General features: G+C 39.5%; 1 protein-coding gene and 1 long non-coding RNA gene across 4 annotated transcripts in view; one reads left to right on the top strand and one right to left on the bottom strand.

Moving 5' to 3' along the window:
• Positions 1-3241, bottom strand: part of klhl32.L (kelch like family member 32 L homeolog) — a 111983-nt gene extending 108742 nt beyond the window's left edge. The window contains 1 exon segment of one of the 2 annotated variants that reach the window (NM_001127840.1): positions 3079-3241. The gene's annotated coding sequence lies outside the window, so the exon portion shown is untranslated. 2 annotated transcript variants of the gene reach the window in all.
• A 57-nt stretch (positions 3242-3298) lies between these two features.
• Positions 3299-14933, top strand: LOC108716864. 2 transcript variants are annotated; one of them, XR_001935778.2, is made up of 4 exons: positions 3303-3385; positions 4314-4370; positions 9706-9803; positions 14138-14933. It is a non-coding gene; the product is annotated as an uncharacterized LOC108716864 (long non-coding RNA). The 2 variants fall into 2 exon arrangements; XR_001935779.2 differs by lacking the exon at positions 4314-4370 and having other exon boundaries at positions 3299-3385.
• Positions 14934-17105: the final 2172 nt, after the last annotated feature.

Below are 17105 nucleotides of genomic sequence, written 5' to 3' on the forward strand. Positions count from 1 at the left end.
TCCCTAAGCAGCCCAGACCTCACTGAGCATGTGCACAGTCTTGTCTTGCAAAGATGTTTAACAAAGTTACAAGATGACAGCCCCTGTGGCCAACTTTGAAAGAAAAATCATTTGTTTGAGTAGGCTTTGTGGTGCAGTAAGTTAATGTTTATGTTTAGTATACAAAATACAGCATTTCTAGCCTTATTCTATTTTAGACTTTCCTTGTCCTTTAAGAGCAGACTTCAGCACTTAAAATTCAACATACATGCACTTTAGTCAATACAAAGATCACAAACAAAGATAATTAGAGGTACCGTCCCAACCTGCTTGAGGGTGGACGACAAAATCCTGCAAATACCCATACATTTGCTTACCTTGATAACACTCTGATCCTGCCACTGTAAACATTTTATTTCTTTATAAACGCCAGATTGTCCTAAATTACGACCCTTGTAATATTGTGGCCAAACAGAAGACTATTGTACACCCTAATGTATGTAGCGTCTAAAAAAAAAAAAGATTCTTCTAAGATATACTTTTATAAAACCCATATGTAAGATATTCTACACAGCCTACTTTGAGTTCCAGAATGCTTAATTCAAGAGAATGATTATCTACAGCACTTTTCCTGGTTTGTCCCTGGTTATTGTCCTATCTGGAATCCTAGGCTAAACTGAAGCTATAAAATGATTTACAGCTGGAATCTAAAAAGCAAGATTGTGCCTTCCTGTTTCAAAATGTGAAGCCTGGAGTTTTTCATGTCTATTTTTGGCTGATTCCCAGGTTTAGTGCTGTAAATTTCAAGCTATTACTAAATTTAGACTGTGGCTTGTCTTTGTGATAACAGCCACATAGTTACAAAGAGTACCTTTAAGGATAACAGCCATGTGCCTTTCACAAAATAACCTAGCACAATGTCATCACTTGCATGGCTTCTCAACAGGATTATAAACTGCGCAATGCATAAAAGTACTTTTTTCATTTGTCTTTGTATAATGACAATTTAATCCGCATTTACATGGTGGATGATATCAATAACTTTTTAAACTATTTACATTTCCATAACTTGTAAATAAACATATAATAGTAACAGATCCCCTGTAAAATACATGCTTATAAATGGTGTTCAGTGATATTCTAATCACTAATTAGAACTATACATTATAAAACCTCATCCCCTAAAGAACTACAGATAAAATTGCTGGGGGTGGCAAATGTTAGGCACCCCAATGGTTACAATCTGTTACCTGGGCCATTGCTCCTGCCCAGAGTATTTCAGTCCTTTCGTACTCCTTTAATATGGCCATGCAATTCCTCTGTAACTTACAAAATCCTTATATTCTATAGCAGGGGTATTGTATAGTAGGGAGTACATAAATCCCTATATAAAGGCCAACTTCTGATATCAGAAAAAGGTTGTTATAACAAAGGCCTTTACACTACTTAAAGGGGAAGGAAACCTAGTCGGCGCAAACCCCCCACCCCCCTCCCGTTTGTTGCCCCCCTCCCTCCTCCCCCCTGGCCTACCCGTCCCGCTGGGCAAATGCCCCTAACTTGTTACTTACCCTTCTGCGCAGGTCCAGTCCAGGGAGTTCACAGACGACATCTTCTTCCACGCGATCTTCTTCCTGCCGTGAACGGAGTTTTGACGCATGCGCAGTAGTAGCATTTCGCCGGTACGGATCTACTGCGTAAGCGCCAAAAGTCACGCGAATGCACAGTAGATAGTACCGGCGAACTGATCCTACTGCGCATGCGCCGTTCACAGCAGGAAGAAGATCGCGTGGAAGAAGATGTCGTCGGTGAACTCCCTGGACTGGACCTGCGCAGAAGGGTAAGTAAAAAGTTAGGGGCATTTGCCCAGCGGGATGGGTAGGCGAGGGGGGAGGAGGGTAAACAAACGGGAGGGGGGGTGGGGGGTTTGCGCCGACTAGGTTTCCTTCCCCTTTAAAGGAGTCACCTTGGTGTTTTTTGACTTGTGCTCAGGGCAGAGCTATTGTCTGTTCATATAGTTAAAGCAACTACATTGTGACTCCCAACATCTTTATACAAGCAAGTATGGACTATACAGGTATGGGACCTGTTATCCAGCATGCTTGGGCCCTGGGGTTTTCAGGATAACAGACCTTTTTGTAATTTGGATCTTCATACCTTAAGTCTACTAGAAAATCATATAAACATGAAATAAATCCAATAGGCTGGTTCAGCTTTCAATAAGGATGAATTATATCTCAGTTTGGATGAGTGGCGTAACTACCGGGGGAGCAGGGGGTGCGATTGGGCCAGAGTCCGCACCCCCTCAGGGCCACCCCCAGCTTTCGTGCCACAAATTCTGGCCGTACGGAGGGGGGGCCGGTTGCGCGTCCCGCGCCAGGGCCCGCCCACCTCTAGTTACGTTTCTGTTTTTGGATCAAGTACAAGCTACTGTTTTATTACACAGGGAAAGGAAATGTTTTCTTTTTTAAATTTGGACCATTTTGGAGTCAATGGGAGACGGCCTTTCCGTAATTCGGACCTTTCTGGACAACGGGTTTCCAGACAATTTATCTCATAACTACTGCAAAATTGGCTGTAAATAAAAGCAATTTTCATGAACCCGTAGGGAAATATATACGGACAGATACAATGTTAACATTAATTTCGAAACTGCGGCTCCAGGTGAAAAGAACTCTGGGTAGGTTATCTACGTAACCAGGAAACTCAGAGCTATGCCAGGCAGTGCTAATAGACCATACACAGCAATGCAGCATCAGGCAGCAACAGAGAGCTAAGCACTTGCCTAGCAGACACATACACTGCAACAACAACCACTGAGTGGTACGGGGAGAACAACAGGCTGCTCTATGAGGCGCTAAAGAACGAGCAGGCGCTGCCGCTAACCTCTTCATCAATTACCTCCTGCTCTACCCCCAGAAACCTCAGCTCCAAGCGTGAGTCCTACCTTCTCTACCCAGGAACCTCAGCACCCAACACTGAGGCACCAGCCACATCCCAGCCCTCCCACATTAGTGTGTAGCGCCGGAGCAATTGAACGCACAGCGTGCAGCAGCAGGAAGAGAAGACACGTTACCTGCTAATAGCAACACAATGACTCACCTCTGTTAGCGTCAGACGAAAGACACCGTGAAAAATGGTCATGCAGCTTTCTGAGGCTGAGGCCGCGTTTGTCTCCCGAGCTGGAAGCTGTTGCTGCTGTCGGTGGGGAAGCGGTGCCCTGTGTGCAGAGACACAGACATGAATGCGGTGCAGAGCGTTCCGGCGGCTACTGGAGAGATGCAGCAGTCTTACTGCTCATACAGTGCGTGTATGTGTGTGGGGATTGTATTGTCTGGGAACGAGCTGGCTCCTCCCCCTTCTGCTGCTCTGCTGTGGAGATAGTGCTGGTGCCAACTTCTGTCTCCTGGTATGTCACGTGAGCTTTAGTAGCAAGCAGCACTCTGCCTTTAGGGTCTCTTACCTGCAGGGGAGGTTGCTTGGGCTCTTTTTATCCTCAGATAAAGCAAGGAAACAAATAGTAGCCATAATGCTTACAGTATTCTATCACTAGTGAGCTAGCACACGGGCAGAGTCGGGGAGATTTAGTCGCCTGGCGACTAATCACCTCTTCTGCCGGCCTCACGAGGAAACTTCGGGCGACTTTGGAAATCGAAGTGCCGCGAGTGCATTGGTGCTAGTGTTTTGTTATTATAGCAGGCGGCAGGCACAGCAAAGGCAGTTTGGGGAGATTGTCGCCCCGCAGAAGAGGCAATTATCTCAGTCACATGACTGGGGACCACTGGGAAACTGACAATATGTCTAGCCCCATGTCAGATTTCAAAATTGAATATAAAAAAACCTGTTTACTCTTTTGAGAAATGGATTTCAGTGCAGAATTCTGCTGGAGCAGCACTATTAACTGATGCGTTTTGAAAAAACATGTTTTCCCATGAAAGTATCCCTTTAAGTTACTCGCCTACTTTACAGTAGATTTCTCGAAAACTACAAGAGTCAAAGGAAAGGGTCCTTGTTCACAGTGTAATTTAACTAAATGTATCAATTTAGAACAATTTACAGGGTCAGCGACCCCACTCCCAGAGCTGCTTTAGAAGGTGAAAAATTACACTTCAATATTAGAAAAACAGTCACACATAGAAAAAAGTAACCAGAAAAACTCTTTATTTCTGGTGAACTTTCTGAAACCAACTGAACTGAAAAAATTGTTGGAAGGTGCACAACCCCTTTCAAGAGAAGAAAAGTCATGGGCGGTGCTCCTGTTAGCAGAAAACTGCACTGGTACTTTTCAGTGAGACCCATAGAGTGATCCTCTAAATGCTTCTTCCTTCTTTGAACAGGTGATAAGACAGGGCAGACAAGAAAACTGAAGCTACTTCATGTTTGGTTCTTTCAAGGTGAATAACCATATAATTCCCCTATATATTTATGCTTATCTATAAACTGTAGTCACAATGAAGGATGAAAGAAGGAGGTAGTTTATACTGAGATCATTGTCTCTATTTAAGAGTGAATGAACGGTAGAATCACTGGGAAGTGTCAAGTTCTTAAAGGGGACCCATCACCCCAAAAAAACTATTCATAATTCTATTTTGTCACATTAGTCAAGCAAAATGAACTTTTATTACACTATATAAATTATTTGAATCTTGTTTCCTTCAATCTGGGAATTCATAATTATAGCAAGCAGGCAGGAGCCATTTTGTGGACACTGTTATTAAGACAAGCCTTGTATCATCTCAGAATCTTGTTTGTGCACCAGAATGGGGGACCTGATGTCCATCCCTATGCCCTGGCTACACAATTAAATTGTTAAAAGAACAGGGGAATGTGGGGAGAGCAGTGATTTCTAGCAAGTGCTGAATGGAAAGTGAAACTAATTGTCTGCCCCGCCTCTATGCCCAGGGCATAGAGGAGGGGCAGACAATATTTGATTGACAGCTAAGATGTTTTAATGAGCTTACAACGGCTATGAATGCTTTAATAAAAAGTAGAAATTGGATTTCATGTTTAATTTGAAAAGGACTTTTAATATACAGATTTTTGTGTCTGGGTGACAGGTCCACTTTAAGCACCAACTAGTTTTTATAGTCACATACTTCCTACCCCAAGGTGCTCCTTTTCTGCCCTGGTCCAGGGTACTTTTCGTCTCTGCACTACACACGATATTGTACCAGTGTTCCAGACCTGCGCTGTGCCTATTAAAATAGGGGCAATGCACAGTACAGGGTGGCACATGGAATGCTTGGCACAGCCATGACCAGGCCCGGACATGCAATCTCGAGTTCTGAAAATGTTAAAAGGGCTGCTGTAAGATGCTATAGACTGTCACTGTCACTGTGGAGTGGGCTGGTAGGGGACTGGCTGGGCCTCTTTGTGCTTGAAATGCCAAGGGCTATTTTGAGCCCCAGTCCAGTCCTAAATATGACTGAGGGGAGATTATAATAAAAATATTTTTGGTGAATTTTGGAAGAAGAGTAGAGTCAGTCTGGGGTACGAAGAAAGAAACTGAGGAGTGCCTTACAAATTGCAACCACCCAATGATTCTGCCTTTCATGCTCCTTTATCAAATCTTAGATAATAAATGGTTAGATAGCATGGAAGCAACATAAGGTTCTATAAATGGTTTATAATAAAATCAACTAAGAAAAATAACTAAGCATAAATACCATCTATGTTGAAATAGGAGTAAATAGGTGTATACTTTCTCTTTAAGACAAGTGGGTATTTGTATATTCTGACTACTCTAGATACTGTAGTTGTTTATTCACCCCTTGGGCTATTCAGATTGAATTTGTGGCCTGTGCGGTCAATCGGATTATAGCTCAAGACTGATCAATATCTGATAAATTTCCCATCAAGTGCTGATCATGTGGGTATGGGAATCTTTATATGTAGAACCACCTTATTTAATTGTGATATATGTGCAAACTCTGAAATCATTTGATCTGTTTACCAGGGGCTTTAATTGACTTTTAATTGTCCAGTAATTATTAACAACAATGACATCCTTGCATAAACCTTTCCAGAATCCACCAGGAGTTGTCTCTAAGATATATGTTTTTCAGTATACTTTATATTTGAAATGCTAATCCATAAAACCATAAAATATTTTTCAAATATTCATTTAACTGGCAAATAATTCATGTAGTCTATATGACAGACTGATGATATAAGATTTGGCTCTCTTATCTTCTTTCAATGCATTTTCTCCATGTTTCTGGGTGAGAACACATCAGTAATATTTTAGGGGATTCTGAAATCAGATTTCAGGCATCAAGAACATCTGCTGTTTTTATAAGATCGTACCAACTGCTAGCATATTTGCCCTTCATCCTGAAATCTGGATGATATATACTGTTCCTTGTCCTTTTAACCATTTAACACTATTTTGCTCATTTTAAACCCATGTAGCCTGACAAATAAGAAGTCGTCCAGATAATGTAAAGTATAGGCTGTATTATTCTACAATGAGACTACCCCATGAATAAATGGCTCAAAATAATAGCAGGATAATTAGCATCCAGTGGGCATGTCACGGTTAAAATGCCCATAAGACAAAGTAAAAACACTTGCATTGCAAGGACCTGCATACCCTCCATGAGTACAGAACTGCCTGCGTTCAGACAGCAGGAGGATTTTGTTCCCCTTAGTTTTCTAGCACTTGCAACTTAATTTTTATGGTGTAGTTTTTAGTACTATATTACACTGTGTGCAATGCCAGTAATTCATTCTGCAACTTATATTGTTAAATTTTATTGTAAATGTTTTTTTTCTAATTTTTAATAATGGAATATAGGCAGCTAGCATAGTCCATTACGAATTACCCTTTGCTTTCAGAAGAAACCAACACAGAGCAATGCAATCCCTTTCAGGAACCTATTAATTTCCTATTTCAGTAACTAGGAAATGTTCAAGTCAGCACACACTCTTAAGTTTCTCACCACTAACAAGATACATTGTCCATATTTGAAGTGTTTCATTGTATAATACTGGATATATTGTGTTAATTGTTTTAAACAGACCGTGATTTGTATTAACTTAAGAACACTAGAGGGCGCTACTTAAAAAGGAAGTCTGATAAATGTATCAGTTAGTTTGACAAAAAGCCAAGATGTGGCTCAAAACGTTACTGTATCTTTGGTTGTAGCCATGAATAGGGATGTCGCGGACTGTTCGCCGGCGAACTTGTTCGCGCGAACATCGGCTGTTCGCGTCCGCCGCAAGTTCGCGAACGTCGCGCGACGTTCGCCAATAGGCGTTCGCGTCAAAATCGTTCGACCATTCGATCGCTAAAATCGAACGATTTTCGGATGTTCGAAGTTCGCGAACTGTTCGCGAACTGTTCGCAATTTTTGCCGGTGTTCGCGAACGGCGTTCGCGAACACATTATCGGCGGTTCGCTACATCCCTAGCCATGAAGCAATAAAGGCTTTTTATTCTTGAAAACAGTGCTGTCCATTGCTCTCCTAGGCGATAGTTCCTCACCGGGGTTGAGCAAAATTACCAAGGGATCCAGTTGAAGGACTATACCAATTTTCTCCTGTACTCTTTTCGTTGTTACCTTCTCCCAAAAACATTGTGCCCTGGGACAATTCCACACTAAGTGGAAAAAAAAATCAGCTGGGGAGTGTTGACATCTGGGACATTCTTATCTGATTTCCGGGTTCATTATGTGTAACCTATGAGGTGTAAGGTATATGCAATGAAGATATTTTAGCTAAGTTAACTTGTCCCTACTGCATATGATCCCATCAAAGGAGGTTTCTAAGACATCTTCCCATTGTTTTAGGGTAAGTTGTGGGATGTCTCGTTGCCACTTGCTATATAGTTTGGGTTATGATGTGCTTCCTGCTAACAATAGCCTATTGTAAATAGGGTTGCCACCCGGGCAGTATTTTACCGGCCTAGCCGGTAAAACACCTGCCAACGGCCGGGGCCGGTATTACAAATTTACCGGCAATGTAGCTGCCGGTAATTTGTAATACCCTTTACAAAAGCCCTTGCCCTCCAGTAAAAACGTACATTTCCTTCGGCTTCTGCGATGTGGCCCCGGGCCTTTTGCGGCGCTACCCTGTGGCTCCGCCCCTTTTTACGTAGCTGACCGTCGGCTCTGCCCCCTTTTGCGTCACGGCCCGCCCCTTTATTATCCGCCCCCACCACTGGCCGGTATTTATTTTTTTTTTAAAAGGTGGCAACCCTAATTGTAAAACACCAAAAGAGTATTCTTTAAATCCTCAATATGTCCTAGTGTTTCAATTGCTCTTGGAGATGTGTCCAGAATTTGATCCCTTGGAGTTTGATTCCTTGGGTCCCCACTGCATGCCACAGTTGTAGATATGTGAAAAACATTTTATTAGGGAGTGAAAAGGATTGTTTTAGCTCTTGAAAGGTTAAGAGTGTGCCTTCTGGCATACGTTTTGAAAAATGGATTTTAGTATGGGTTTAAAACAAAGTTACCCAATCAAACTATCCCTTTTAAATGTCCCATTATATTTTCTCCCTATAATTATCTTAATTCCCTTCTGGGCTCCAGACAGGTTGATTGGCTTGTGATTAAATTGGCCTTATACTGTATGTATTTGACTATGGTAGGAAAATAACACTGTAAGCTCCACTAGGACAGAGACTAATGAGAGAAATGGAATAGTGCTGCACAATATGTTGGGGATATATATAAATAAACAAAATAATAACATGCTTATTCATTAGGCAATCCATGCTTAACTTGATTTAAATGGCATCCACTTATAAATAAATATTTTTACCTAGCCCTGTAGTCACCTGAATAATATTAATACCTGCACTGACAAATACAGCACTAGAAAAACATGTGTTTTATTGTTTTTTTTTTTATTCCTCTAGCACGACAAGCCATTTTTCACAGGCATGCACATAAAATATTACAGACAAACATGCTGATTCAGTCAGCCTCATTTGACTTGCCTGAATTTTTTACCTAATTATTCATTGAGCCTGGAAGGGCATTTTTCTAAGAATATGGCTGAGTATCTCAGAATATGCCCTGTGGAGTCATGAAAGATGTGCTGTCAATGAACTTTGAATCTAAAAACTGCATGTGAAAAACAAATGCGTGCTTGATATGGAGCCACTCGTTTGTTGATGTTATATGTAATCATATTTCAAAAGGTTATTTTGGACTTAAGGCTAATGGTAAAACCTTTTTAAACTCGCACAACTGAAAACGAGAAAATAATGTAAAAATTTCCTTTTTTGGAATATCTCCGTAGAGTATCTTTAATTATTTATTTTAAAAGTTTTAATAACTCAAGGGTGCTACCAGAGTGCATGTATACGTTTTACGTGTGCTGATTTTTTTTCCGTGTTTTCTGTGTTTTTTACTGTGTTTTCTGTATGCCCACCTCCCTCGTCAATTTAAAGAACAGATCATGCCACAGACGAAGCAGACCCCCGCAGTGTCGCACTAGGGGGAAACGGGGCCTAGAAATTATTTTTTCAGGGGGCTGGCCCACCTTAGTTATGCCACTGGATAATGCGCTGGTGTCTTTGTTTAGGTGTGTCAGTACTGGGAGGCTGTGCCCCCCACCAAAAAGAATTTGATCTTTGGTTCTGAATGTTTCTGCACTCCCCACTTAAGAATACAGGCAGCAAAACATCATGAAAAGTGGTGGTTCAGTGACTTGAACATATTTCATCATTGCTTACCAGACACAGACTCACTGCTGTTACTTTTCCTGTTCACAAGTGTAGGTGTGCAGGAGATGCAAACAATGTGAAAACCCAGGCAGTCCCTCGCATAAGGAAGAATGGAGCAGTAGTGATTGTGCTGCTGGTGAAGGGCTCGATGAGTAAGTAAGTTTTTTTTTTTAATCCGCCTAACCACTGATGATACCTTCCTCCTTAATCTGCCTGCCCCTATTCCTGTTGTAGGCGGGGTGCCCCCCCAACAGGACCCCTTTAAAGAAGTAGATAATATAGGGTTATTCAAATGAGGTCTTAGTACAAATTTGATCCAGGGACTGATCCGATAGTCTCTTGGGAGTCAGGAAGGAATTTTCCCCCTCTGCAGTAAATTATAGAGCCAAAATAGGTTTTTCGCCTTCCTCTAGTTCAATAGCAGTTAGGCAGGTTTCATTTAGACTAAACGGTTGGATATGCAACTTTTTTTAACATAAATTACTTTGTTCATATAATTTTAGACATTTTACGTTCCGATTGCTGGTGTTGTGGGATTGGAGAGAATGTACAACTGTAACATGAGCATATAATATGCAATATCTAATCGCCAGAAAAGGGATCCATGCAGTGAGATATTTTGAACCTTGTCTCAGCAGTGAGTGGGCAGTTACCAGAATCGGCAAAAAGTGGCCTCTGATAACTTTGAGACTCAAATATCTGTTTTGTTTTTTTAAAATAATTTTTGGCTATTTTAGTGCAGAGAACACAATAGCTCACTTTGAAGCCAAAGCTTAGGGGCCGATTCATTAACTTCGAGTGAAGGATTCGAAGGTAAAAAGCTTCGAATTTCGAAGTTTTTTTGGGCTACTTCGACCATCGAATGGGCTACTTCGACCTTCGACTACGACTATCGAAGGATTCGAAGTAAAAATCATTTGACTATTCGACCATTCGATAGTCGAAGTACTGTCTCTTTAAAAAAAAATTCGACCCCCTAGTTCGGCAGCTAAAAGCTACCGAAGTCAATGTTAGCCTATGGGGAAGGTCCCCATAGGCTTGGCTAACTATTTTTTATCGAAGGATATTCCTTCGATCGTTGGATTTAAATCCTTCGAATCGTTCGATTCGAAAGATTTAATCGTTTGATCGAAGGAATAATCCTTCGATCGAACGATCGCAGAATTTGCGCTAAATCCTTCGACTTCGATATTCGAAGTCGAAGGATTTGAATTCCTAGTCGAATATCGAGGGTTAATTAACCCTCGATATTCGACCCTTGATGAATCGGCCCCTACAACATGAAATGGGTAAGGCGGTCAGCACCTCAGGTGGCAACAGCTTCAGAAAGCCCCTGTTTGGGGTGCCAGTGCCTCTCACTGTATATTATATGCTTTCCCACTGCCTCTCACATTATACAATATTACATAGTTACATAGTTAAATCGGGTTGAAAAAAGACAGTCCATAAAGTTCAACTCCTCCAAATGAAAACCCAGCATCCATACACGCCCCCCTCCCTACGTTCACATAAATTATATATACCCATATCTCTACTAACTATAGAATTTAGTATCACAATAGCCTTTGATATTATGTCTGTCCAAGAAATCATCCAAGACACTTTTAAAAGCATTAAAAGAATCACACATCACCCGGCAGTGCATTCCACAACCTCACTGTCCTGACTGTGAAGAATCACCTACGTCGCTTCAAATGAAAGTTAATTTCTTCTAGTCTAAAGGGGTGGCCTCTGGTACAGTGATCCTCTTTATGGGTAAAAAGGTCCCCTGCTACTTGTGCTTGGGGTTAGAGTACCCATTGCCGCTTACTTTGTATTGTGCTTGAGGTGCTCTAATTTTATAATATTTTTGGAATGCCTATGTCCACAGATTTAAGATATGTAATGTATTTCAGCCAAATACCCATTTTGTTTTATTGTATATTGTGCATGGTATACCAGTACACACTGGCTCTTACTGCTTGTGGTGCTATTATCCATTGTTCTCTAAATTTTCTTTTAATAGCAATGCCCAATTCCTTTCATAACATCCTTGGCTAATCCATACCCACTGCTTCTCTATGTATGTTATGTCCTAGGGTTACCCTGCTGCCTCCGCATATAATGTATTTTGGGTGCCAGAATAAATTTTCTCTCATAGTATAATGTGCTTGTAGTACCATCATTCACAACTCTCAGTGTAAATTGTACTTGTGGTGTCAATACCCACTACCTGCAGTGCCTGCACCTCTCACTATATAATGTGCTTGAGGTGACAGTGTCCTTTCACTGTAATGTTCTTGAGGTGTAGGACCCATTGCTGGGTGATGATATGTCAATGCCATTAACAATTTCTCTGTTGGTATAATACTGTGGAGATAACATTCACAATATCTCAGCGGTAACAAGTGCTGTTAAAACATACTGCAAATGAACAGTGTCCTAATTCCCATGCATATGTTATGCCTTAAGCAGCACTTGCTATGTAAGTGTGCACTCACACATTATACTCACCCTCTCTGAATAGTAAAGTAACTAAAACTCATTTACCTGCTATAAAGCTTTAATGTTCCATCATGTTTTTGGTCTTCCGCACTCTAGGTTGAAAATATATTACTGGGACCAAGTTTGCTCCAGGTCTAATATCCCATACATAGTGACCTGCCATCTGGGGTTATCCAGCAAATTAAAATGGAATCTAATTGGCATGACTTTAAAAAATACCTCTCCTTACCCAATGCATGGTTTACATTGTGTCCAGGGTCTAACTGATCCACAAGGATACCTGGGAAAAATCACCCCCCACAGGCTAGTCCTGCAGATTCCGAGGCAGATATTGGCTATTTCTATAAAATATTTCCCAAACTGGACAACTTTTGTTCTTTCTTAAAAAACAGAACTATAATCTGATTTGTTCTATATTCTTTGTTGGTTTATGTTTAATATAACATTACAGAATCAGTATTTTTGCTCAGTATTTTAACAGGGTTTTACAAAATCAGTGATAAAGCACATCGCTAGAAATAAAAGAAAATCTGATTAACGTAGGCTAGCTATATGTCATTTGGAAAACATTTCCACTTGGATTCCCACTTCCCTCTACAGCTCAGCAAGGCTGGTGATTCATGTTTGATCTTTGTGTAGAGAGTTCACAAAACTAAATACTGATTGCCTGAGGTTAATGTAAAAATAGGAACGCTGAACTTTATGTTATGGTGTACAAAGATATTGCAACTTGCTTTAAAAAGGTTTGAAGAAAACAACAAGCAAAACACATTTTACAAATCTTCTTTTTGGGAAGATTCTAGAGATTAATATAATCCAGGTGTGGGAAGAATAATGAGATCCCTGGGGACTCCTAGGGCTTGATTTAATTACAGATGATACATTAAGTTTTTTTTCTATATTTGATCCTGTTTTATTAGATGTGACCAATGGCTTAAGTAGCAAGAGGCTGAACCGTTTTCCCTTGAGCATTGTTTCTTAGGGTTAACAGTGACATTTGGCAGTCTAGATTGCTATTAAAGGGGTTGTTCACCTTTAGATTAACTTTTTTGTATGATGAAGAGAGTGATATGCTGAAACAAGTTGCAATTAGTAATCATTGTTTTTGTATTTGTGGTTTTTGAGTTATTTGGCTTTGTATTCAGCATCTCTCCAGTTTGCAGTATTAGCAATCTGGTTTCTAGGATCCAAATTATCCTAGCAACCATGTATTGATTTGAATGAGAGACTGGAACATGAATAGTAGAGGCCTGAATGGAAAGACGAGTAATAAAAAGAAGCAATAACAATGCATTTGTAGCCTTACAGAGCATTTTTTTTAGATGGAGTCAGTGACCCTTATTTGAAAGCTGGATAGAGTTAGAAAAAAAAAAATAATTCAAAAACTATATAAAAAAAAAAATAATGAATAGAAATTGAAAAGTTCCTTAGAATTCACCATTCTATAAGAATTGACCATTCTGGAAGAATGAGGAAGTACAAATAATCTATCCAAATGCCAAGACCCAAACCCGGGGCTCTGTTGTCATTGGCAAATTGTAAAAATGTTGTAAGCAAGACAAATTCACTGAAGGTATCTTATAGTTTTATAAATTTGTCATAATGCCGCCAAATTTAAAAAACTGTGGTTATTGCTTCTTTGTCAAACATTTTTCCCTGACATTTTCATTATGGCGGAGACATTTTGGTGGAAAAATTTTATAAAAATTTAGTGGCTATGACAATTTCTCAAAAAGGTTGTATATACAACAGCCATGCCCACTTTTTAACAACATCTTTTCAAAATTGTCTGTAGAAGTGGAAAAAAAGTTTTCCTTTACTGATATTTTTATGAATTTCCCCCTTTGTCTACAGGTTCTAGGTCAAATGGGTGATTGTCATATCTTTGGGCAATGAACATAGTGAAAAACCACCGGAAATGACTGAATAAGTTGGTGTACATATGTCATTTTTACCACATTTCCTTTAACAATATTTTTACTAATTCCCCCTTTGTCTTCAGGTTCTAGATCACATGGATCATTGGACAAAGGCTATAGTGAAAAACCACCTGAAGTGACGGTGCCTGATGTGTTTCACTACCAATAAGCTTCCTTAGGGCCCAGGAGGAACCTGAATGGCAATGAAAGGACAACACATCTGGTTGTGGGTGCTAGTGGAGACAGAAGAAGAAAAAAATGCCAGCAATTTTGATCCTTAAAGTAATGGGACACTGTTTACTACATAATCCCAGAAAGTGTCTGTTTCAAAAGTATTTAATGTAAGTGCAATACTTTAATTATTTAAGCAATACATGGTTTTACAATATGGTCGCTGCCCCTGTCTTTGCTGCTAGATTACTGCTTGGGAGATCTGGAAATTTGTGTACATGTAAATGTAAATTATAAAAACCAGTGGTTTGTAAGTAGGCATTCTGCTCACATAAGGATTGGTGGAATCATCCTAATACCACTATCCTTTTAATCTGAAAACTATACTACGTGACAACTGGCTTTGAATAGTTTAAAGGGCAACACCACTTTGAATGAAAGATTTTTTTCAAATTAATCAATTTCGACATTTAAGTGGAGCTTTTAAAGTACTACACTATACAATTTGCCTATTGTTGTTTATCTATCCTCAGCCTTTGGTGCTGATCATTTGGATTATTTGGTTTTTGTTTGGGGGACTGTAAGAAGATTGTCAAGAAAAGAAAAGTTTTTACAGTCTCTTAATTATTATTGTTCTTTGCCTTTGTGGACACACACATTTTATCATGTAGTAAAGTTTACCTGTAATAAAGATGCTCCGGTACTAAAGCTTCAGTGTCTGTATCTATAAATTGTATTAAAAATTTTTAGTACTTGCAAATAATCTTTTTTTTAATGTAAGTGTTGCAAGCCTGGTAAAATACATGTAGCATAAAATCTGCAAAGGAAAAAAGCATAAAAGTAAGTTGTTAAGCTGTATACTAATACAGGTCTGAACATATTTCACTGCAATAGCAGATCAAAATACTGTGGTAAAAATGTAAGAATTTACTTGTGGCTGCCTTTGTTAAGCTAGTCATAGACACAAAAATGAGATTGTATGATCTTCGGTCCGTGTGTGTTGTGTCTCGACATTTTTTGTGCCATGGCAGGTTAGAATATTTCAGCTGTTGCTGGAAATTGCTGGATGAAAACTGTGGCCTTTTTTTATAACAGAATAGAAGTCATCCCTATCAACATTCTTTATTACAAAATAATGGTGGTCTTCAGCAATGCCAGAATGGAGGGTCAGAGGCCCACTGGGGCATCCACTATACAGCGCCCACCTCACCTGCAGCCCCCTGCCTCTGCAGCAGCTCCCCTACAGGCCCCCCGTGTTAGTCACAACACCCCCTCCTGGCCTTCATGTTGGAAGGGAGCAAGATTGGGGGCAGCGTAGGCCGTGGACAGGTGCAGGTCTAGGTCAGCAGGGCCCACAAGGTCTGGGCCCAACAGGGTTTTACCCAGTGTCCCGCCAGCCCAGTCCAACCCAAGTCTTCAGTCTGGAAGGTAGGCTAGAAGGTTACCATAACAGGATTTAGTGAAATGTTTGTAGACTCTAGTAGTCAAGAAAAGTTAAAACAAAATTGCCATAATGTAAGACCTTGAATGTATTGTAATGTCTTTACTGTGATTCTGACTGTCCTGATCTCCAAGCTCTGACTCATTCCAGGCAACTGTGAAACATCTTTCTTATTTAGACCAGCTCCAGAAGTTCTGGTGAAATTGGAATAGATTTCAATTTCTTCAAGTCCCATATCTAATATTTCCCAATTGTTTGCTGGTTTCCAAGACAATATTATTAGACGTTCTTTTTCTTCTTCAAGTTCCATTCAAGTTCTTCTTCCTACAGCACTGGCCATTCTACTGCTGGATTAGAAGAGACATGAATCTCCTTCTAAATTCATGTCCAGGATTGTGTGTGGCTATTTTCAATTTTGCAGAAGACAGTCTCGTATGAATGATTACTGCTGCCTTCAGCTCTAGAAGCCAGTTTGCATCAGAGACATTGAAACAGGAACTTCTTTCTCTGCTTTAACAATATTGGCTGAATTCACCTCAAATAATAGTCATGTAATTTTTTATTTAAATTTTTTGTATAGTTATATAAAGAGACATAAGATAAAAACAAATAGAGAGGGATAATTGAACAATATATATTAAAAAAATTGACACAATACCATCAATACTGCAGTTTCATGTACAAATCAAATGTATTATATTCAGTAAATTCTTAACCTCTGGTCATGGCAATAAAGCCATGACCAGAATAATTGTCATGTTTGTGATGGAAGAAGTAAAAGAACTCATAAAGTGGGGGCAGGGAAAGGTTTTTAATTGTACTGTGGAAAGGAAATGAACTAGGGCAAAAATAAATATATATATATATATATATAAATATATATATATATATATATATATATTTATTTATATATATATATATATATATATATATATATATATATATATATATATATATATATATATATATATATATATATATATATATATATATATATATATAAATGTCATTGAGCACATAGCCCATCACTGTATAAGTGTTTATGGGCAAATAGTTTATTTCTTTATTTTATTGGCCCCTGTATAATGACAAATTCATTTGGAAAAGAGGTTCCATGTCATTCAAATTATTAATTTTACTTAAAGAGATAGAATAGAAATTGAGAAACCCCACCATCAGACCCCATTATAATTGTAGGCCTTAGGCCTCTATGAGTTGCCCTTATGCCATTATTCTGGCAAAACCGAAATATAAATTTGGCTCATTTATAAGCACTGTGCAAATTTGACACCTGGGCAGTAACTCATGGCAACTAATCAAATGTTTGTTTTCATTGTTTAACCTGAAACTGGTTGTGAAAAGTAATTTACTGTTTGCTATGGGTTATTGCCCATGTGCATATTTGTCCAGTGTTATAAATGAGCCCCACTGTGATAGAT

Source organism: Xenopus laevis, chromosome 5L (genome assembly GCF_017654675.1).
Source record: "Xenopus laevis strain J_2021 chromosome 5L, Xenopus_laevis_v10.1, whole genome shotgun sequence".
NCBI classification, from domain to species: domain Eukaryota; kingdom Metazoa; phylum Chordata; class Amphibia; order Anura; family Pipidae; genus Xenopus; species Xenopus laevis.